This window comes from Calliopsis andreniformis, chromosome 5, assembly GCF_051401765.1.
Source record: "Calliopsis andreniformis isolate RMS-2024a chromosome 5, iyCalAndr_principal, whole genome shotgun sequence".
Taxonomy (NCBI): Eukaryota; Metazoa; Arthropoda; class Insecta; order Hymenoptera; family Andrenidae; genus Calliopsis; species Calliopsis andreniformis.
The window spans coordinates 23402216-23424896 of record NC_135066.1 but is presented as its reverse complement, the minus strand read 5'-3'; the positions used below and the strand labels follow the sequence as shown (position 1 = coordinate 23424896).

General features: G+C 34.3%; 1 protein-coding gene across 8 annotated transcripts in view; it reads right to left on the bottom strand.

Moving 5' to 3' along the window:
* The window catches only part of LOC143179230 (uncharacterized), a 590730-nt gene that overhangs the window by 354418 nt on the left and 213631 nt on the right, over nt 1-22681 (bottom strand). The window lies entirely within an intron of this gene.

Genomic DNA, 22681 nt, shown 5'->3' with positions numbered 1-22681 from the left:
AGTCAGGCCGAAATAAGTGCATGTTACATGTTTCTCTGTTGCAGATTATAATTTCTGACGATAGTTCTTATGTAGATAGTATAAGGAAATTATTGGGATACATTTATTTTATTTTTATTTGTTTTTGTTTAATATTAACCCCATTAACAAGCTTTGAACGATATGAAGACGGAGACGCGAGAAGGCACGCAGGGACCTCTTTTCGCGTGCTTTAGTGACACTGTGATGACTCCTAGTGGAAAGTAGCGGTATTACAATGGTGTAATCATCTCGAACGAGTTTCAACATATAATTTCGATCAAATTTCGCTATAGGCACTTAATAATGGTATTTCACTTAATAATGGTATTTTATTTAATAATTACTTTTGACATTATTATTTTACACATATTAAAAGAGAATATTCCAATATAATATAAATAGTGACATGGATAGTAAAAATATAATTGGTATAATTACACATATATTATTTCATAACTTTGCTGTATACATAAACATGTATGAATTATAATAAAAAATTAAATTTCCTAATATTTTCTTCATTTAAATAACAGCTATTATATATTGGCAGTAGTTGAAACACGCAGAAATAAAATATATTTTTTATTGAATGTACAGAAAACCTTGTCTTAAACCTGCAATCCACAACTTACAAATAAGAATGTTGGGCAAAGTATAAAGTATTAAATTGTTATTGAAATATCAATAATCATCAATTGTTATTGAAATATCAATTTGAAATATTAAATGTTTGCTTGCATTCAATGCTATTATATGTTGGTATTAGATGAGGCTTTTAAGAATAAATTGTGCATTTCTAATACAATAAACAGGAAATCGTGGTTTCCATACACCTGCAAGCAATACCCCGTAATTAAAACATAAGAAATCATGAGAAGAAAGTGTGAAATATTAAATACTAACTGGCTTGCACACACATACACACATACCTTATATTATAAATTATATACATATATTGCAATAACAAAAAATATTAGATATACTGTTTGCTATTAAGAACTGCACTTTTACAATCATATATCTATATTGTCGAAACGTAGACTTTATACCTTAATAAAGTGGAAAGGTCTAAGAATATTGGCGAACTTGTAATCAAAATTCGTTTATAATTGTTACAACGCGAAAGTAATTTGCAGGTCATAATAAAAGCTTGGAGACAAATATTGTTCTCTTTTCACATTCACACACTTTAATTCCATTACAGTCTTTAATATAATAATATATGTATAACATGTTACACCCAGTACATGATTTAAAGGACTAAGGACTCATGGATCTAAAGGTTCGTGCCCTCAAGGTGCGACGGAGGAGGAGGGGAGAGAACGCTACCGCAGTCGCTTGGACGGCAAACTCGCGCTCTCATTGGCCGGTGTTTTTCATTAATAACTCGTTAACGAAGCCTCATCTTACATTTTCGCTAAGGAAAAAGTTGTTTCAAATCACCCCCTGAATCACCCCTTGTAAGGAACTGCGACATTTTTGTTACACCCTGTATATATAAATTTGATTACTTATTATTCAAGCTTTAAAGATACCACTTTTCAGAAAATACATAACACTTACTAATACTTCATTTCTAATACTACAAAACAATAATTCAATGATATCTAAAAAACCGCAGACTAAAGTATTGTGTACCAGGTTAACGTTTTATGATATCAATATACAATAATAGCGGTACACGTTACCTCGCAATTTCACATTTTAAATCACGTGACTAGTATTATAGTTTCATTTTCGAAAGAAGAGTCCTGAGCTGGAAGCGGCTAATTTGCGATGTTGCCGCGTTCCCGGCTCATTACTAGTACTTCTCTCACGCGGTACATTTCCCTACTCTTTGCCTTCGGCAGCTGAATGATGGAGTCTCGCCTATTCCTTGTCTTTGTCGATTTTCAGTCCTACTCCGTCTAAAAGGGACCAATGTCAATGTCCATAGTAATTGAATAGGGTGTTCAATTGAATAAAGTGAAAAATACGCATCGCACAGAATGAATGGCGGAGCTGAGTCAGTATTCCTCGGTACAATGATGCATATTGTGCCCCTTTATCCGACAAATATAAATGTGTTATTAAGATTTCGATGTGAAACTTACTTGAATAGTACATAAAAGTTAAATGTAAATAATAACTATAAAAAGTTACTAGTTTACATTAACTCTGTACAGTAATGCAAGTAAAAAGTACATAAATATTTAATAAAATGAAATAAAACAATGAAACAGAAATAAGAGAACACCTCAGTTAATGACATGTTTTAATCATTGCAGATACAAAGTACTTGTTCTCTAAAATTGTCATTTCATCATAGAAGTTCCTTTACTTCTTCTCTTTAATTAAAAATCATTTTATTTAATTTTTTAATTAAAAATCGTTGTATGAACATTGCATCTTCTTTATTCTCCTCGTAGGTGAAATAGCTTTGAAGATTTTAAGATTAATCTCATGTACCTATTAGATGGGATATTATAATACGTATAAGTGATTGATACGCAGGTATCATTTAGAGATATTTAGAGGAATCAATACGTTTATACGTTTTTTAAAATAAGGAATTACTGTATAATTATAAAGCAAAAGTATCGAAAATTTTATTGCTTAAGTCATTGTATATCTCGCGCAGAGTAAGTATCGTTTTGAACGAATGTTATGATATAATTTGAGTAAAAATAAAAATATATGTACAAAAATTATATTCTGTTGTCTTGAAGAATGTTCAATCATGGGAGGAAAATTTCGAAACTCTTGAACTGTAATCGTATAATAGAAATAGATAATACTTTATTTAGAAATCGTCTAAAATAAATACGATTAAGTTAGCCTACCTCCTTATACAGGGTGTTAAAAAAAAACCATTCAATATTTATATGGTATATAGGATACACTGTACTGAGTAAAAAAGCTTTAGTAAACATAGGTCGAAATGTCAACCGTTTCTAAGATATAAATATTTTTGTTTGCTAGTATCATGATTGACTTACTTGCTTCTATCGCATGCGATGTTTACTTTAGTGTTTACAAACCGCGTTCTGAATTACCTCAGTACTTGAATGATATGCCTTTGGCAGAAAGATTATCGATGTGGTACATGCATGATGGGGCACCACCTCATTTTGTGCGTAATGTGAGAGACCACTTAACATGGTGTTCGGTCAAAGGTGGACTGGACGATTTAAACCCTTTGGACTTCTTTTTATATGGATATTTAAAAAGCCTAATGTATTCCTCGCCGATAACTGATTTAGAAGAATTATGTAACCGAATCCACCATGCTTGTCAAACAATTCGACAGAAATGTGGAATTTTCGAGAGAGTTCGCGACTCTGTAAAACGAAGATGCCAAGCGTGTGTAGAAATGGAAGGTGGACATGTGGAAAATCTTCTGTAAACATCGAAAATTCAGTATTAAGTCAATTATGATAATAACAAATAAAAATGTTTATATCTCAGAAACGGTTGACCTTTCGACCTATGTTTACTAAAGCTTTTTTACTCAGTACAATGTATCCTATGTACCAAATAAATATTGAATGATTTTTTTTGAACACCCTGTATATAGCGACGACAATTGTACCAATAGGTTTCCGCATCACCTATAAGATACTATTGTCGATGTGTTTTTTTTTTCTTGCTAGTGGTATCCCCTGTAGGCCTATTCCACTGTCTCGCGTTAATAGTTCGGAAAATCGCGAAAAAAATAAACAAAAAGAAAACACATCAACAATAGTATCTCGTGGGTAATGCAGAAATCTATTGATATAAGTGTTGTCGCACCAATGTGCCACACGCGATTCCTGTGGAACGCGTCTGAAGCCTTCCGAACATTACGGTCGCCGTAGGCATAGGTAATGCTCGGTGGGAGAAGCGAGGCATCGCGTCGCCTTCAAGAGTCGGCCAAAAACAGCAGTTAATTCCCAAACCTGGTTTATAGTCTACATCTACACTAAGTTTTATATAACTAAGTTAATAAAACAAAAGATAACTCGAAGTCCATCAAATACTGAATTACAAAAATTCTTGAATTTATATCATTTTTCCATTGTCCAGATCCCTAGATGTAGATAATTTTTTAATAATAAGTCATTCCGATAAAACGTAGTAGTTTCAAGTAGTATTTTAAATACAATACAAGTAGTTGTATATAAAATTTATGTTATTATAGAATTTGATATAACCAAGTCATTTTGTGACTCACATATTAGTGTCAAATGATGAAAATTTACCAGTTACCAGTTTGATGAACAAGGGAGAGATAGAAAACCCTTTACTAGTTATCAATAATGTCTTTGACAATTAGATATTCGTAACATTTAAGTTTGCGCAGTATTTCGAGGAACGCGGATGCGATGTTTTTGTTTTATTGTGTCCACGTTGGTCTTGTTACCGGCGAATTTAATTAATCCAATTAAACAACGCGAAGTACAATTCTATACGAATCCCTGTTACATCACGTCGAAACAGAATATAAACCAGAAAACCCTTCTCTCAGACGGATAATTCTGACGAGTTGACATTACAACGAATCAAGTTGAAATGTTTCCCACTTTTAATGGGAATACCGGTTATCATTATTTGTGCAATCGTTAACAAACACGTGAATTTTGTTAGAAAGGTGAGCTGTGTTTCGAGGATCACTGTCGATTGGAATTTGAAATATTGTGAAATATTTGCCGAATGAACTTTTCGCAATAAACAAGAAACACGCATTGTAACTTGTTTTGCTAATAATTGTGAAATATGCTTTTTATTCATCTAATGTGAAGAGATATTATAGACATTGTTACGAGTCCAGACGAGTTACGTAAAACAAGTATGAAAGGGTTCGATTCAAAGCTCCTTCCGAGACCTTTGACTTTGCCTGGAAGTCATCATGCAAGGGCCGATAGGGATTTCTGTTGCACCCAATTAATTGAACTCTCTGAAACTAATATCATCTAACTTTTCTCGGAAACTCTGCGATACAGTCAAGTCCCCACCATTTTTCCCATAGATTTTTGAGTCTAAAAAGGTTAAGAAATTCGGTATAGCGGGCTCATTTCTAAGCCAGTTAAACAACGAATTTAGTACGTGGCTTAGACTGGAAGCAAGATCGAACATTAGTTCTCCTTCGAGCAGAATCATAGAGTACAGTACGTAAAGTAAATTCACTGTAACGTAGTCTCAACGACGCGTCCCCCGCATACCTCTCTTGCGTAATCTAGAGAGAGAGGACTTAGTTCCGCAACACTTGAATTCATAAACACTTCATAAATTCATAAAAAATAACAAAATTCCAAAAACTCTAGCCCACGGCTCGTAACAACATTGATAACTATTTTAGAGAAAACTAATCTCTAGTACATGATAAATTTTCAAACAATTACCAAAGGAGAGAAAGGTAAAATTAATAAATTGGCTTTGCTTTTTATTTTATTATAAATTAATTGGTATAAATAACATCTAGTAATAATAAGTTTTCTAATTGTAAGAAACCCATTGAATGAATAGGTTGAAAATATTTCTCCCAAATATTCACATGTAAGTGAGATGAGTCCAAGAGTTTTAATATTGATTAAAAAATATTTTATACTGGAAATGTGGCTTGTATATTAACATTTATTTCCACAGTTTTATATAATGAAGCAGGATGCAAGTGAAAAGTACGACTTTTCAGTATGAATTCAGCATGAATCATACATCTAACGGCTTGTATGTCGTTAATTTATTAATGAACACACTAGGACACTTTTGTGTGTGTTTACTGTAGTCTGTGCGAAGGTAAACATTTGCTAAATATGCAGATATACGGTTTGAGTATCGTATACACAGACAAATAAATATACTCAATTTAATGTTCTCTTTTTAACCCTATGAATTTGAAACGAACTTGTTCATTCTGCTTTTCGTATTAATTTTTACACAGACTGAAAGGATTACTGTCATTTTCATTGAAATATAATGTAATCTCACAATAGAAAAGCAAGATATTTTTCTGACATTAAGATAATACTTCCACTTGAAAAAACAATTATCTTGTACATTATGTGGTTAAATGATCACGAGGGACAATTTTAAGCTGATGTATACTATAAGTGATACTAATTTAAGATATTTCGTATTTTGATCTACCTACAGAACAGAAATCACAGCCACTCAGTGTCTCAATTGTGAAAATTGGTATGCTGTATTTCTTCTTTCATTTATTTCGATTCGAATTTAATACAATTCGTACAATATTTTTAGAATTCGATTGTGTGGTATCTTTCTTAAAGATATTCCTGAGTCATTGTACAATTCTGCTACAGTTCGACTTAAAGAAACTCGACAGGCCTTGCTCACTCTTTTTACCCTGAAATTAAAAGAAAACTTCAAAAAAGTGAATTATGTAGAACGAATCGATTCGTAACATCGAGAGCAGCAGCGCGAATTTCTTTTGTACGTTGATTCGACCGCGATTTGCATATTTTACTAAAAAAGACGCAGCGAAGAGGGAATATCCGAGGTATTCAATGCGCTCGCGACCGTGGAACGTATTTTCCACGGGTCTTTACAATTTCGCCTCTTCTCTGAATATCTAAACATTTTTCGTGAAAATCCTACTTCAGGGCCGGCTTACGGGACCACCTATGGCTTCACATAAGTCCGTGAGCTGCGACGGCAGACTTTTCTGAATGAAAAAGACCCAGTAGCCCCTCTGAATCAGCGGATTAATCCATAATGTGATTACCATAATAAATCATCGCGTTCCATCTCGTTGCACGCGCACCGTTAATTACAAGCGGCCCGCGTTCCCTCACATGCTCGATAATTGTCGATACTTTCGCAATTTTCTGGCTGCTTTCATATTCGGTGATTGCACGAATTTTCCTTCTTCGACTGCGAACCGATCCGAATGGAACATAATTGAAATTAACGATGGAAATACGCGATATTTTTTTTCTTCGCTCTGCCCGTCATTCGATCGAATTCAATTTATGGACTAATTATTCTCCACCCTGCATACGGAGCGATCCAAAACGATTCAACAGAAACTTTCAGAAATTTTAATCGAGCTGCAGAAACGAATTCTGATGGAAAATACAAGCAATGACTATCTTGATGGAATAATATGGCGATAGTAGAGTCATTACTCTGATGACGTTTTTAAGCGTGTAGGATGTCTACAGAAGTTCTAACGGAATATCTTGGGTAAGGAAATAAAATGAAAATGAAGAATGACGAAATAGTGTTAGACGTTAAAAGACGTCTGACATTCTATTGACTTGTTCTGCTGACTACAGTGCCCGACTTGGTTAATGCATACAGAAAATAGAATAAGTATTCACGTTAGTTAAATTTCACGCGAACTTTAGAAGTTGCAAACTCTCAAATATTTAAAGTTTATAATTATTTAAAATAGTCTTTAGTTCGTTAAATTCTCAAATTTTGAACTGTTAAATATTAAAAACTTTCAAATTTTATTAATATTGTTACGTACGAAGAATATTTTCCGTTACTCTCTCAAATATTCCTGTGTCTGCCTGGTAAAACAACTCTCTCTATAAAAGCACTTTCGTTTTTTTAGTTTATCTTAATGGGAGTGCGATTTCGAGCAGCTGAATAGCAACGATGACACTGCACCAACCGTGATTTCTATTCTTCTATAAGGAAACTTTTAACGAATCTCCACTCACTATACATTCGGTATAAACTCCGAGATTTTAGCCCTAACGGGTTCAGAACACAATACCGTCACGTTGACAGTCAAGTTCGTCAGAGTTAGTTGTTATTCAGTAAGATCGGGCTGAAATTCTATTTCGAGTCTACAGTTTAATCTCATAGAATCCACGAGTCGGCCTAAATTCTATCTGACAATTTTTGCAACCATTCTGTGAGTGCCCGTATCGCCAGTGTGTTAACATCGAGCATTAGAATTACATATTTAGTGCGATAACACTACACTGTAAAGATTTCTTTTCTATATTGAATTTATACACTCAGAATCATTGCGAACATACATAACGAGAAAAAAGAAAACACAATCTTATAAAAAACAATTTTATACCATTTTATTTCGCAGCTTCATACCCTGATCCAATAGAATCTTTTCTCTTCTAGGAGCCTTTGTCCCTCCTGTAGGATACGGTTGTACTCCGTTTTCTCGTCAGTTATTTAAATCCGTTCTCCTTCAATGGGAGCCGTCGTCCATTGGTAATATAGTTATATTCTAGCGTCTCGTTAAGTTACGTACAATGAAATGACCATTGCTATCAAAATTCCGTAATGGTTGATTGTCTTCTATCCTTGATCATAAGGCCCAAGATCCTAGTCTTAATTGGAGACACATGGCGGTGCACATGCATACGCCAACGTACCGCCAGTGTCGCTGTACGGCAGGGAATTTGATTTTCCGATCTCTGCGACAATATACACTTGTAACGTAAACACTGATTTTAGAATACATTAAAGTACTCATTGCAATTTGATTAGACTGTTTTCAAACCTACAATTACTTTAAACAATCCCATTCGAAATTTACAGATTTCCCACGATACAACTTAGCCGCTCGAGTTGTATCAATGTAATAATTAACAAGTTACGAGGCTTACTAACATTTCCTGCAGCTCTCTGATTCCACATCAGATTCGTCCGCATGCTCTTACTTCCAGAGGAAACTGTATCCAACCTAGTAGCGCCTTGATTTATTTGAGTTCGTCTACGGAAGTTAACCTATCCAGCACCTACCTGATTTTACATCGGATTCGTCTGCTTCTTACGGCTACCTCTAACACCAGGTTCGTTTCTACATTATCCAACCTCCTTACAGCATTCTGACTTTGCATCAGGTTCGTCTATTTGAATTTGCCAACCTCTTCAACAGTACTTCAATTTATTTTGAGTTCGTCTGTGTAACTGATCTTAGCGACTCCCTGATTTCGCATCAGGTGCGTTCACGAAACTTACACTGCTGAGGCTCACTAATCGCAGGCCAATTTCGTCCACAAGCACATCCGTCCTCAGAGGCTCTCTGATTTTACGTTAGCTTCGTCCTTGTTTACAATAATCTCAATGGATCCCTGATTTTGGATCAGTTTCATCCGTGTACCAACTAACACATCAATTACTATATTCTTGGGAAATATATCTATCCTTACCGGCCGCTCGCGCTGCTCACTTCACGTCTCGTAGCAACATCACTGTGTCTGAACTGACTGATCTACGCCGACAGTAGAATAAGTTCCATGTCAGACACGTTTCATAAATTTTAAGCGTTATGTTAAGTACTAATAACTCTTAAACGAAGCCTTAAATACAATAATGCAATAATCGAAGTCATTTGTTTCAATTCTGTGTTTAAATGATTTATGCTGGGTGCAAAAAGCATGTATCTTGGTAATTTTTGATAATTTTTTAAAGGGTGATAGAGAAGCTCAAATAGAACACAAAATGTTTTGAGGTATAATATCCAATCTACATGCATTTTGCAATAATAATGCCCTGACATTAACATACTTATAAGCTAAACTAACAGAAGGTTCTGTAATTTGGCAGATGCATTGAAAGGCAAGGAAGGTAATAGAGCAGAAAAGACTTAATATACTTTGTTGTGCTCCTTTGACTTTTATAAAGCTTTAAAAATCTAAAATGTTTGTAGTAAATGAATACACATCTTCAAAGCTTTATGAAAATTATACTGTAGGAAATAGAACAAAATGAATTAAAATTTCTTTACTATATTTTTGTCTTCCAATGTACCTGTAAAATTACAGAATCCTATGATTGTAGGTTCAGCGTATAGGTGTGTTAATTTTAAGGCATTATTATTTCAAAATGGGGGCACTTCAGACGTTATGTCACAGGACTTTTTTATTCCACTTGAGTTCCCCTATTACCCTTCAAGGTATTACTACATATATTATTTACATCCTGTTAATTAGATTTATTTCAGATTTCAGAACTTAGAACTTGCACTTTATTACAAATATGTATTTATTTCACGTTAACTTGTCAGAAAATTGCGAACTGTATATGTGGTTTTTGCAAATTACACATTACTCGAACATTTGTACAAATGTGAATGGGAAGTTATTAAAATTTCCTTATGAAATTCAATAATTTTGAATGAAAATTGATAGATGGGGATTCCCGTTTAGCAATTTACTCATTATTATGTAACGTACGCAGTAATTTATTTAGAAGTCGTAGGACAAAGTGTATCACTACGGTGTATCGTGGTGGATAACATTGTGCCACCTTTCAAGGACAGTAAAGGTGACACCTGAATATATAAAGTGTGAAGTGTGTCGCAGAAAATGATGGGAGGCACCAGTAGGTGGAAAATCATAATACAACGGGCTAAAATGTTTATAAACATTGATAATGATAGGATACTGTAGGAAATACCCAGATAGTTTGATGTCTGGCAGAAGTCATAGTTTATCACACTGCGTAATAGTTCATTTCGTATCGTTTGTTGCAAATTATTAAGTTATGACAAGGTATTCTAATCGAGAGTATGCTGACCTGTTACTCGCTTTGGGAGCTTGTGGAGGTAGCGCTTCTGCTGCAAGTAGATATTACGAAGAACATTTCCTAATTGCCGACATCCAGATTCCTATTTGGACTCTCCTGAGTCACACAGACAGTGGAGCAAATTGCAACTATCAATAAGACTCGCTTATTTGTATCGTGTCATGAAAATCGTGGTCGTAGTCGACAATACCATAACAGTATTGAAGAAATCGTTTTTCAGAGTGTAAATTAAATACCTAGCATTAGTACAAGAAATCTTAGTTTTACACATAATGTTAGCATAGAAACAATCCGTCGTACTCTGCGCAGTAACTACATGCTTTCATACTACATTGCACGGATACAGAATCTTCTGGCACGGGACTACGTGTCAAGAATGAATTTTTGCGTATTTTTGTAAATTTTCGTGTAACTTCCTGTAATTCTCTTCTACACTTCTAGCGTGCGTGGATTGAACAGAAAATTAATGGGAAGATGAACACATTAATCCTTTTTATTCCAAAATCTCATAGGGAATGTTTCGATTGGCCTTATGGATTGTTGGGAGTAGACACGTTTATTGTTATTCAACAATATTCTTCGATTTTCTACAAAGCGCGTCGCAGAATCATCTAGTTAAAACAAGTATTGTCGAATTTTGTTGCCTCTCTATCAGTAAGTCTTTCGTTATTTCAATGATAATGATCTCTGTGATTCGATCAGCTGTTATTTGCCGCGCACTTGATGCGATCGATATTGTAAGACAGTTTGCCTGATTACAGGTGGATTCTTTTAAATTCTTAATTGCTTATAAATAATTAATGAAGCCCTAAACACCAAATCATCATTTTTTATTTTCGTCTCTTTGACTTCTAAAATCGCATCTTAAAATTTCTCCTACCTGTAGTCGAACACCCTATATGTGTAACACAATATGATAGTTATTATTTAAACTACTGTTAAGAGTGGTGCAATGCTATCTATTATTAGTGTTTCAGCGTTAATGTTTCACTATCACTGGTATTTAGAGGTTTCTATTATTAGTGAATGCGTAACTTTTGTGCCGAATGGACCGTGTTCCAAAAAGTAGGATAAAACAACTCGAGATAGAAAGTTGAAACATCGAACAGACAAATAAATATATTATAATTACATGTAATATTATAGATCACGATTCTTAATTTTGCCATATCATATTGGAAGTATGGAAAAGAAAGAAAAGCTATTCGAATTGACTTATTAGGCCAATGCACCTTGCTAGGCCTTCGATGTTGCCTTCGGCCTTACATTCAGGGCAAACATTGCTACGCACAATGGGATATTTGCATTCAAAAGCCGGAAAAAGTACGGTTTTAAAAGTTTCACGTAAGGCGTAAAACTTTTATTATTCGAAATAGTTAAATATATGAGAAACAATGTATCAATACTTCTTTTTTCATTTAAACAATTATAAAGCGGCATGATTCATCGAAAGTTAGAATATTTATGACCTGCATTCTTCTCTATGCAATCTTCGAAACATTATCATTCATTTATAAGCGATTGTTAAATATTTTAAGTAAGTAGTATAAATTCTTGCATTATAATAGCTTTCAGGTAAGTACGTACTACACTTTCGAAGTGGTTTTACTTTTTTATCTTATATATTTGCATAGTTATTATTATTTGAAAACAATCAGTAATTCAATAATTTTGTTACGAATATAAGACTTAATAAATGATTTCCAATGCTTGTTCTAGTGTCATTTTATTCGATAAAGTGTTGAGGTAAATATAAAATATCTTGTATAAAATCTGATTTCAAACGTAAATGGTTGTCTGTAAATTACAAGAAAGAAGCTTTTAAAAGAAAGTATAAGAATTGGCTTGAAGGAACAAAAAAAGTTTCCGGCTTAGATGATGCGTCAATCGTATTGAAGGAGATCACAAATTTGTCTGAGCGTACAACTAAATACAGGAAAAGTCATACCAGTGTGTATCAAGGAGAAAGAAAATGATTATCGAGTTTACATGCCATATCGAGAACATGTCATTTTGGCAATAGGACAACATTTATAAGAGACTGTAGAAGCCAGAAATAAATATTTTCGTTCATACAGGCAAAATTTTGCCAGAAAATGCAGTTGAGAGTCATGCAATATACTGATATTATTAATAGACTTCTATTGAATTCAGAGCCTCTTTTATCAAGTATACGCTCAGTGCAAAAAAGAAAAACAATGGCATATTCAAAGGAATCCTTGGATATGTTTCTTCCAGAATCTAAATCATACGAGAACATATCATCTAAGGAAAAAAAATAACAGATGTATTATCTATTGAAAATTAATGGTAATAATTTAAAAATGTTTTTAAAATAATTTATTAAAATTTATTATTTAATACATTAATTTATTGAAATAATAATTTAAAAATGTTTTTAAAATTACATGTGTACTTATTAAAAAGTTTCACATTAAACATATTTTGCATTAAAATAATAACTTATATTATTTCAACATAATTTACATGCAAATTAAAAAATTAATTTTTTCCAGCTCTTGAGTGCAAGTATTCTACTATTGTCACAATTTTTGAAGGACTTCAAAATTTAAGAACACAATGTTTCAAACAAAAGTTAAACAACATTTAGACACTTACAAATTCCAATATGTAAAATTTCAAAAAAAACTTTTTCGACGGAAATTGAAAGTAACTGATTTTTTAAACGTTAAAATGCACTTTTGATTTCATTATATTGTAGCTGACGTTACGTACGAATTCAGCGACTTATTGCATTATGATATTGAATCCATAAATAAAAGCTAAAATAATTTTATCTAGCTTCTCAGGCCAAATACCCCATTGTGCCACGTAGCAAAGTAGTGGTAGGCCCATGTTCCTATGTGTGACTCTACACAATCAAACCAATGCCAAATCTTTAAAAATTTTTCTTGACTGAACGGTTCGTCTGCAGTATATGATTCCTTTCAAACATTTTCTCTGTCAAAAGATTTGAACACGATTACGTAATAAAAAAAAATCAACATTAATTTTCAGTGTTATAAACAAATTTGCGGATGGATTTTTTTACAAATGTCAATCGATTCAGAGGTGCCGATTCACTCTCTTCAGCAATGATTACACTGTTCAACACGGGTCTGATTTTGTAAGCGTGAATAAACATTTCTTATAGATTTCGACGTGCTGATTGCGAATCTGCAAACCGTTTTTTTCCAGAACGTACAGTTTTTGAAAAAATCAATTTTGAAAAAAATGACAAATTTTCAACTTTGGGATTTTTCTGTGCTTTTGCCGTAGTAGTTATTTAGTTGCTCTTTGCAGGAAATGATTCTGTGAACTCTCCCGAATAAAATAATATAAAGAGTTATTAGATTATAAACATCGAAATAGGTTTAAATAACAATTAAAATGAAAAGGACACCCAAAACGCACCCATTTTTGCTGATATTTTTCACTTTCTTTTAAAAAGTAAGGGTCTAGGAGAAAATTTGACTACACCACGCGATAGAGCAAACCTTTCTACTAAGGAAAGCATCAAGCGAATGTTCAAAATTATTTTTGTTTTCAATATAGAAATAAAATAGTTTGGCGAAACGCGCGGCGGCGACAGTGGTACTCAATGACGGCGGCGCGCGCCGCTGGACGCCTCGCTTATCGCCTGCCGTTCCGCGGACCCTATACACATTGACGTCATTGAGTACCACTGCCGCCGGCGCGCGTTTCGCCAAACTATTTTATTTCTATATTGAAAACAAAAATAATTTTGAACATTCGCTTGATGCTTTCCTTAGTAGAAAGGTTTGCTCTATCGCGTGGTATAGTCAAATTTTCTCCTAGACCCTTACTTTTTAAAAGAAAGTGAAAAATATCAGCAAAAATGGGTGCGTTTTGGGTGTCCTTTTCATTTTAATTGTTATTTAAACCTATTTCGATGTTTATAATCTAATAACTCTTTATATTATTTTATTCGGGAGAGTTCACAGAATCATTTCCTGCAAAGAGCAACTAAATAACTACTACGGCAAAAGCACAGAAAAATCCCAAAGTTGAAAATTTGTCATTTTTTTCAAAATTGATTTTTTCAAAAACTGTACGTTCTGGATAAAAACGGTTTGCAGATTCGTAATCAGCATGTTGAAATCTATAAGAAATGTTTATTCACGTTTACAAAATCGAAAAAAAGTCAAAATTTGTTGAACAGTGTTATTAATATTTTTATATCTTGTACATATAACCGGCATAACTATTATCTATAATTAGTGTAACCTATTCTATACGTAAGCAAATTAAATATATTTTAAATATTTTGGAAATAATATACGAAAATAAATGCGAATAAATTTTTTAGTTATTTTTATTAATATATTACAAATTAGTAGCGATAAATACAATATTTTTAAACAATTGAACATTGCATGTCTTTTTATTTGTTTCTAATAGAATAAACACGATTATTTTACTTATACCTGTTCGTTTTCTTATTTTGATTCTTTAGTGAAGAATTGAAGAAGGTACTTTTTACATAGAATTTGAAAAATACTTGTAATTAAATTTGTTCTCTGAAAAGAATGAATCAAATACTAATAGGTGTTTTAAATTTTAAGTTACAATATTCAACAATTTGTGAAAAAATTAATGTTAAACAGGAAATGTAATGCAAAATATCCGAAGTGATACGATTCTGTTAACTCTCCTATACAAGTAAAGGTACGTAATAGCTAGAATTTGACAGCAGAATTAATGAGAACTGAATTTTCGAGACGTATTTGAAGATATACGATAAAAATTAAAGTTCGACGAAAAGATAGATTTTCCATATAAATATAGAAAAATTGTCTAGTATACTTAAGGGCTACTATTAATGCCCTAAAAGATAAAAACCATTACGAGAGTACTAAGATGTACTCTCATTAATATAATGTACTATAAAATACGTCGAAACCCCAAAAGTCACTGCGACATTAATCCCACAAACTCAAATCTCTTAACCAAACAAAAAATTCAACTGATTTCATCCTTCAAATGTGAATATTTCTCAATTCATTACTTCAATTTATCCCCTCCAGACAACTAACTGAAGCCTCAATTACAATTTCCAACAACTATATCGGTATACCAATGCACTCGACTCTCCCGATGTTTTTCTTTCATTTCTTTCGCAATTTCTAAACCGCTCAAGACACAATTTTGGTGCTCAGATATGACCATCACTTCGAACAATTATATCCACCGGCGATCCTATTGTATCATTTGCTTGTAGCAAATGGAATACCAGGACTCCAACTGTGAGTAGTTCTTCCTTCGACAAGAGAGAACGATCGGTTCTGAAACGATGAATCGCGGGTGTCTGATGCCACCCAGAAGGAGTTTTATTCGAGCATTTCTCATGGTTGGAAGTTTCCCTATATACGCGGAAACGTGTGCAGCCGTGAGAATTATATAGGGCGAGGGTGAGACGGTTTGGTCTTGGTACCCCTGTGGTGAATTGTATTTGTAAATACACGTCGCTCTTCTACGTACAACCTACTGCATACAACCTTGCACCTATAGCCCTGCGAGTGTGTATGTGCGGCGGGTATATGGTCGCCGGAAGGTACGCGGCTGCGAGCTACAGTGGGAACACAGTTCTTGCATTAGCTGAAGAAAGATTTCTGGCGAAACGAGCGAGAGACCTCGACCAACTGAGCCGAAAGGGAGCAGCGAAGAAAGGACCCGTATAGATACCAAGGGTTCTTATTGGGAGGCGTGGTATCGAGAGCCTGTCGTTGATCTTTGCTGGCTGTATCGTTCTCCGCGAGATTCTTGTTCACGGTACACGGTTTCCGCGGGGGTGGGAAGAGAAACATGCTCGTGGAAAGGGGTGGCTCGTTTCAGCAATGATTACGCTCTCCGCGATCTAAATGCCAGACCCAACTTATGAAGTTCTGTCTTTGATTAATGCGCAAGGTTCTTTCGAGTCGGTGTTCTTTGAAGGTTTAAAAGACGGTGGAGGGTAAGGTTGATTCTGGATGGCTTTAAAGGATATTTATCGAGAAGCTGTTATTTAGCGGTGGGTTACGCTTTGAAGTGACGAGGAAGGGGAGATGCAGTTAACGAAGTTATTCTTTAATTTAGAATTGAAATTCTTTCAGCGAGATTGTGGTGACTAGACAGGTTTTATAAGATTCAAGGCTGAAAAATTATTTGGAAAATTCTGGAGAATTTCTTATACGTTTTTATTGAGGGAAGGACAGGTGACATAGGTATCGTTTTAGTACCTATGCAAATCATGTTCATGCAAGACGCCTGTCATAAGTAGAAAACATAAAATTCTTAAAAAAAATGGAAACAAAATTTCGAACTATATAATTAGTTATTACTGCCTTATAAAATTAGTATATGATAGTTGAAGCCTATCTTGTCTATCTTATCGAAACTTCGTTTCGAATCTCGTTTCGAATTTTTATGTTGAACTCTTACCCAAGTCTCGTTGTTTTCACATAGAAAGTAGAATATTTTTAGAATTTGAACGTGTGGATTTAATCATCCTCTGTGATCCAAATCGTGAGTCATTACATCTTATTGTATCTCTTTGGTTTGATCACATTTATCATATATTTCTTGTTGAGAGTTTCTCGCTTATATATATGTTTAGATCAAGAGTTTGTAGCAACTTAATTATATTCAATATACCAACTACATATATAGCTAAGGAAAAGTAAGAGGATTATTTTATTGTACAATTTCTCGTAGATCTATATATCAGAAATAATTCATTTTTGAAAGTATTAAATATTTCCAAAACTGAAAACCTTTACATAAAGACAACTAATACTAATCAGAAATCGTAATATTCTTACTTTACAAAATACTTTTAATCTTTATAATTACTGTTAAAGATGTTTCCATCTTCTCCAGACACGGCAAAAGCGGCGTATGACTCCTTACAGTTATTACAGTTAAATTCGACCGGGTAAACACGACCAGTATCAGCTGTTCGAATTGCAGACCCGAAGTCGAGTTGTGATGTCAAAGCCTGAGAGAAGAGAGAAAGAGAGAAAATTGTAACAGAATAGAAAAAGAATTATGAGAAGAAAGCGAGCGCCGCATAGCGGCTAATTAGTGTTAAGTGCTTACGCGAGGACATATCTGTCAGTCTTTCGGCAGTCAGTGAACATCCGCTCGAGAGTACGCTTCACTAAGCGCCTTTTGGTTATCAAAGCACTCGAAGAGTCCGAATTGATTACTAACTCGCTGACCTCTCTGCCTCTCGCGACTTGGTCCATTCGATCTGTTCGAATATCACATATTGTGCGTGCGACAGTCGAAGCAACTCGCAATAAAAGTAACATTTTGGCGAATTATTGCACTTTAGGAATCAATAATCTCACCTTGATTCCATGCGATCGTTATTCGTTTTGAGAGCAAAGTCGCAGAGCATCGGTGAGATAAGCCGCCGTTATCAGCCACCGGAACTAGTACTGCTAATAACAGTGATTCTCTCTGCTCATGAACCACAACTTTCGCTGCGATTCGTTCGAGACAATCCCTAACAAAGTGCATTTAGCGCAGAGAAGAGTTTAACTCGCTTCTGTACGTTCGCTAACCGACTGTTTCTTTGGTACAGAGAGTCGTCGGTAATACAGTCCACTGCTCTACCTTGCCCTTAGTACCCAGGTATTGTTTCACCCTCCTAATAGGCTCAATTGTTAGTAGTCTGGAATCTGGAGTCGGCTTATACGCAGACAGTGCGATTTATTCGTACGCTGATCAGTGCGGAACCATCAATTTTCTGTTCTAGACGTCAACGACGCTGACCTAGAGAGGACTCGCACCCCTCAGAAGGCGCCAAAATAGAAACCCGCTTCAGCCACCCTTGGGAATTCATTTTAAGTAAAAGTCCTTAAAAGGACAGACAAAAGAGAATTACTTTTGTGCGTTTCTTTCGTAATAAAATCACTTTTATCGATTCTAACACCTATAACACTGTTCAACACGGATCTGATTTTGTAAGCGTGAATAAACATTTCTTATAGATTTCGACGTGCTAATTACGAATCTGCAAACCGTTTTGTTCCAGAACGTACAGTTTTTGAAAAAATCAATTTTGAAAAAAATGACAAATTTTCAACTTTGGGATTTTTCTGAGCTTTTGCCGTAGTAGTTATTTAGTTGCTCTTTGTACGAAATGATTCTGTGAACTCTCCCGAATAAAATAATATAAATAGTTATTAGATTATAAACATCGAAATAGGTTTAAATAACAATTAAAGTGAAAAGGACACCCAAAACGCACCCATTTTTGCTGATATTTTTCACTTTATTTCAAAAAGTAAGGGTCTAGGAGAAAATTTGACTATACCACGCGATAGAGCAAACCTTTCCACTAAGGAAAGCATCAAGCAAATGTTCAAAATTATTTTTGTTTTCAATATAGAAATAAAATAGTTTGGTGAAACGCGCGGCGGCGACAGTGGTACTCAATGACGGCGGCGCGCGCCGGTGGACGCCTCGCCTATCGCCTGCCGTTCAACGGTCCCTATACGCATTGACGTCATTGAGTACCACTGCCGCCGCCGCGCGTTTCGCCAAACTATTTTATTTCTATATTGAAAACAAAAATAATTTTGAACATTCGCTTGATGCTTGCCTTAGTAGAAAGGTTTTCTCTATCGCGTGTTATAGTCAAATTTTCTCCTAGACCCTTACTTTTTGAAAGAAAGTGAAAAATATCAGCCAAAATGGGTGCGTTTTGGGTGTCCTTTTCACTTTAATTGTTATTTAAACCTATTTCGATGTTTATAATCTAATAACTCTTTATATTATTTTATTCGGGAGAGTTCACAGAATCATTTCCTGCAAAGAGCAACTAAATAACTACTACGGCAAAAGCACAGAAAAATCCCAAAGTTGAAAATTTGTCATTTTTTTCAAAATTGATTTTTTCAAAAACTGTACGTTCTGGAACAAAACGGTTTGCAGATTCGTAATCAGCACGTCAAAATCTATAAGAAATGTTTATTCACGTTTACAAAATCGAAAAAAGTCAAAATTTGTTGAACAGTGTAATTAAAGGAAATTGTAAAATTGTTCTTAGAGCAAAAAGTTGAAGATATGCGTGTACATAAAATCAGGTTACAATGATCATATTTTTGAACATTCACTAGCCCTACAATCGCTGAAAAACGATTCTATACTATTTTCAAGAATTGTTAAGGTCGATATAGTTATAAACTGGGATACGATTGCTAGAAGTAGAAATACATGATGACAACAACAATCCTTCTTCTATCTAATGGATATAGATCTTCTGTCTAATGGGTATAGAAGACAGTGTAAAATTTCTAACGATTGTATCCCAAACGTATCCCAACGATTGCATCTTTCTGTTTTATATTACTATTAACTTTCATCGACAGGATTAATTGAAGTGAAGTAATAAACATCCATGTACACTATTTTCCTACCTCTATACACAGTAATCCCCCCAAAAAGAATAACCTTTTATGTATTTCAAGATTTCTGCTTCAAAAAATGATATAATCATATAGCAATTAACTCTTTAAATAAACGCATCTGTTAGGAAATCATTAAATGGTAGAAAAACTATCTTATTTCGACTATCAGAGAACCTCTGTGTTCCACAAACCTCACATACTAGAGACTATACTATGCATACTAAGTTCTTTATTCTTCTTTTCGCCTACATTTATCTCATTAGCTGCCATATTTGTACCTATTCGTTCAAGTTGAACTATCAGAACGCAAATAACCTCTTTGGGGGTTAAATCATCTTTCAACCACTGGAAGCTATGAAATCTCGAATTTAATCCTTGATACACATGCGCTGAACGACAGACTAGGAAGAATACGTTCAAGCGTCGAAGATCTAGTAAATTCGCGAAGGAGGAAGGGAGACGATTCTCTGCGAAGTTTCACGAGTTTATCGAATGCTCTCGAGCGAACGCATCCCTGTCTCGAGTCAGATTCCTCCAAGTTTCAAACTAATGGGCGAGAGTCGATGATGCTTCGCTTTTAAGGATCTGCTGGGTGGCCGATCTTCCTCACTGCGGAACAGCTTCGAACACGAAGTTAACTTTCTGAGACAAGGGCCCGTTTCGTAAATGATTGCTGAATCTACAACCCTGACTGAGGAAACCCCGTGTTCGCCATTGATTTAACAAACGGGCTGCCTTCTAAATGCAAATGTTCGTATCAAATTGTTAATAATATGTTTAGCATTTCCTTGGGGTCTGTGTCCATCTGATAATTCTCTATTATAGCTATTCCTGAAAGCACTTCCAATTGTGCGTCAATAAATTTTTATGTGCTAGGTAGTTACTTTCTGCGAGCATTCTCAATACTGTGTATAATAGTAAATTTGGCTTTCGGAAGCAGTACACAATAGCTGTACTTTCAGGTGAACACGTACATAAAACACTTTTTAGGATTCTTTAGGATAAGTAGTACTTATCCAAGTACTACTTGTGAAATGAGGAAATATTCAAAATATACTGTGATAAAAAATACGAAAAAGTTCAGTTTCTTGTATAAGACAATAATATTTTATATCGATGATGGATAATAGTAGTTTTAGGGATTCACGTATGCAGATGCTCCGATCTTTAGAAGATAAGTTAGAAGAATCGCCAGTTTTCAAACATGTGGGATATTATTGACGGGTATATTCTAGATACGAAGACAATGAAAAAAGTTTATGTGCACATATGTCCTGAAACGCTCAGTTTTTTAGTTATATGATATTTTGTATTCTGTAGGGTGTGATATTTTCTTTAAAACTTATCATTGTGTGCCACCCATTCAAAGGGCCGTAATATTCTTGGGCCCAGTAGGACCTTAAGAATGATAGCACACCGAGCAAGCAAGAAATGAGCCAGCATTTTATGCAATATGTAATGTTGCATTTTATGCAACATGTTATGTAACATGTAAAATAGCATGTAACTATAGAACTATGCATTTGCGAGCATATGTTTATATGAACTTTTTTTATTGTCTAGGAATGCAGACCTATCCTAAAAAAAGGGACATTTTTGGAGACACCTTATACATTATTTATATGTATAAATATACTCCAGAAGTAAAGTGTGCCTTAGTACATTTTGGCTTTAGGACCTAGAAATACTATTGTTATTATTTGAAAACGGTTAATTCTAAACGTGTACTATTCTTCAACTTACCGATTCAATTATTGTAATTTGTGAAATTATAAATCTTCCTTATTAGAGTTACATTTATGTAGACTCAATAGATGTGGTAGGAAGATTATTATTTATTCTATTTGAAAGTGATGTTCGTGTAAGACTATTCAGACATTATCTTTCTGAAAAAAATGTATCAAATTTTCGCAAGCATGTCACCAGTAAGTCAATTGATACATAAAAGTCTTTTCAATTGGTCAGTTGATCCTCCTTAACAGCGAGAACAGCATATGTAATACTGAATCGCGGAAGTTTCTAATTATTAATACTCGTTTACTATCAGCGCCTGCGCCAATTTTATATCTTCTACTTACCTTCACGAGCTTTTATCAAGTGAACAGTATTTCCGATATTCTACTATAGAACATATTATAAAACTCATGTCCAAAGAGTATCTCGAATTTATCTTCCACAGCATACGAATTAGGTGTCTTCTAAATAAATGAACGCTAGGCTTGTCAGTAGTTAACACTTTAAGTACCAAACAAAATTCACATACAGCGATTCTAGGTTTAAAAGAATTGTTTTCAATTAATTTTCATGTAGATTCTATAGCACTCTCCTTCTAGTAGTATCTCTATAATTTTTCATTAGTATCTTCCATAATCGAGTAAATTAATGGTATTATCAACATATGGATGACATAGCAGTCAAAGCTTTAATCGGCACTTGTGTAGAGAAGACGACAAAGTGAGTGTGTCATGAATATTTGCGCCCTTCAGAAGTTAAACTTTCTGTACGTAATTCTGTAATTCTCTCGCCAAGCATGTGACTTACGTTCAACTTTTCAAAAATCAAAAGACTTATCTGCATGATATCCTGTTATGAAATAGTAAAATTATATGTAATTATAAAATAACGAAAAACAAAAAAAACGGCAGTAAATATGACGAATTTGGAGTTCTTACAATTGGTTAAGAATTCGAAACCTTGACATTGATAGTGTCTCAAATAATCCAATATATTCTCTCCTTTATTCCTTCACTTCA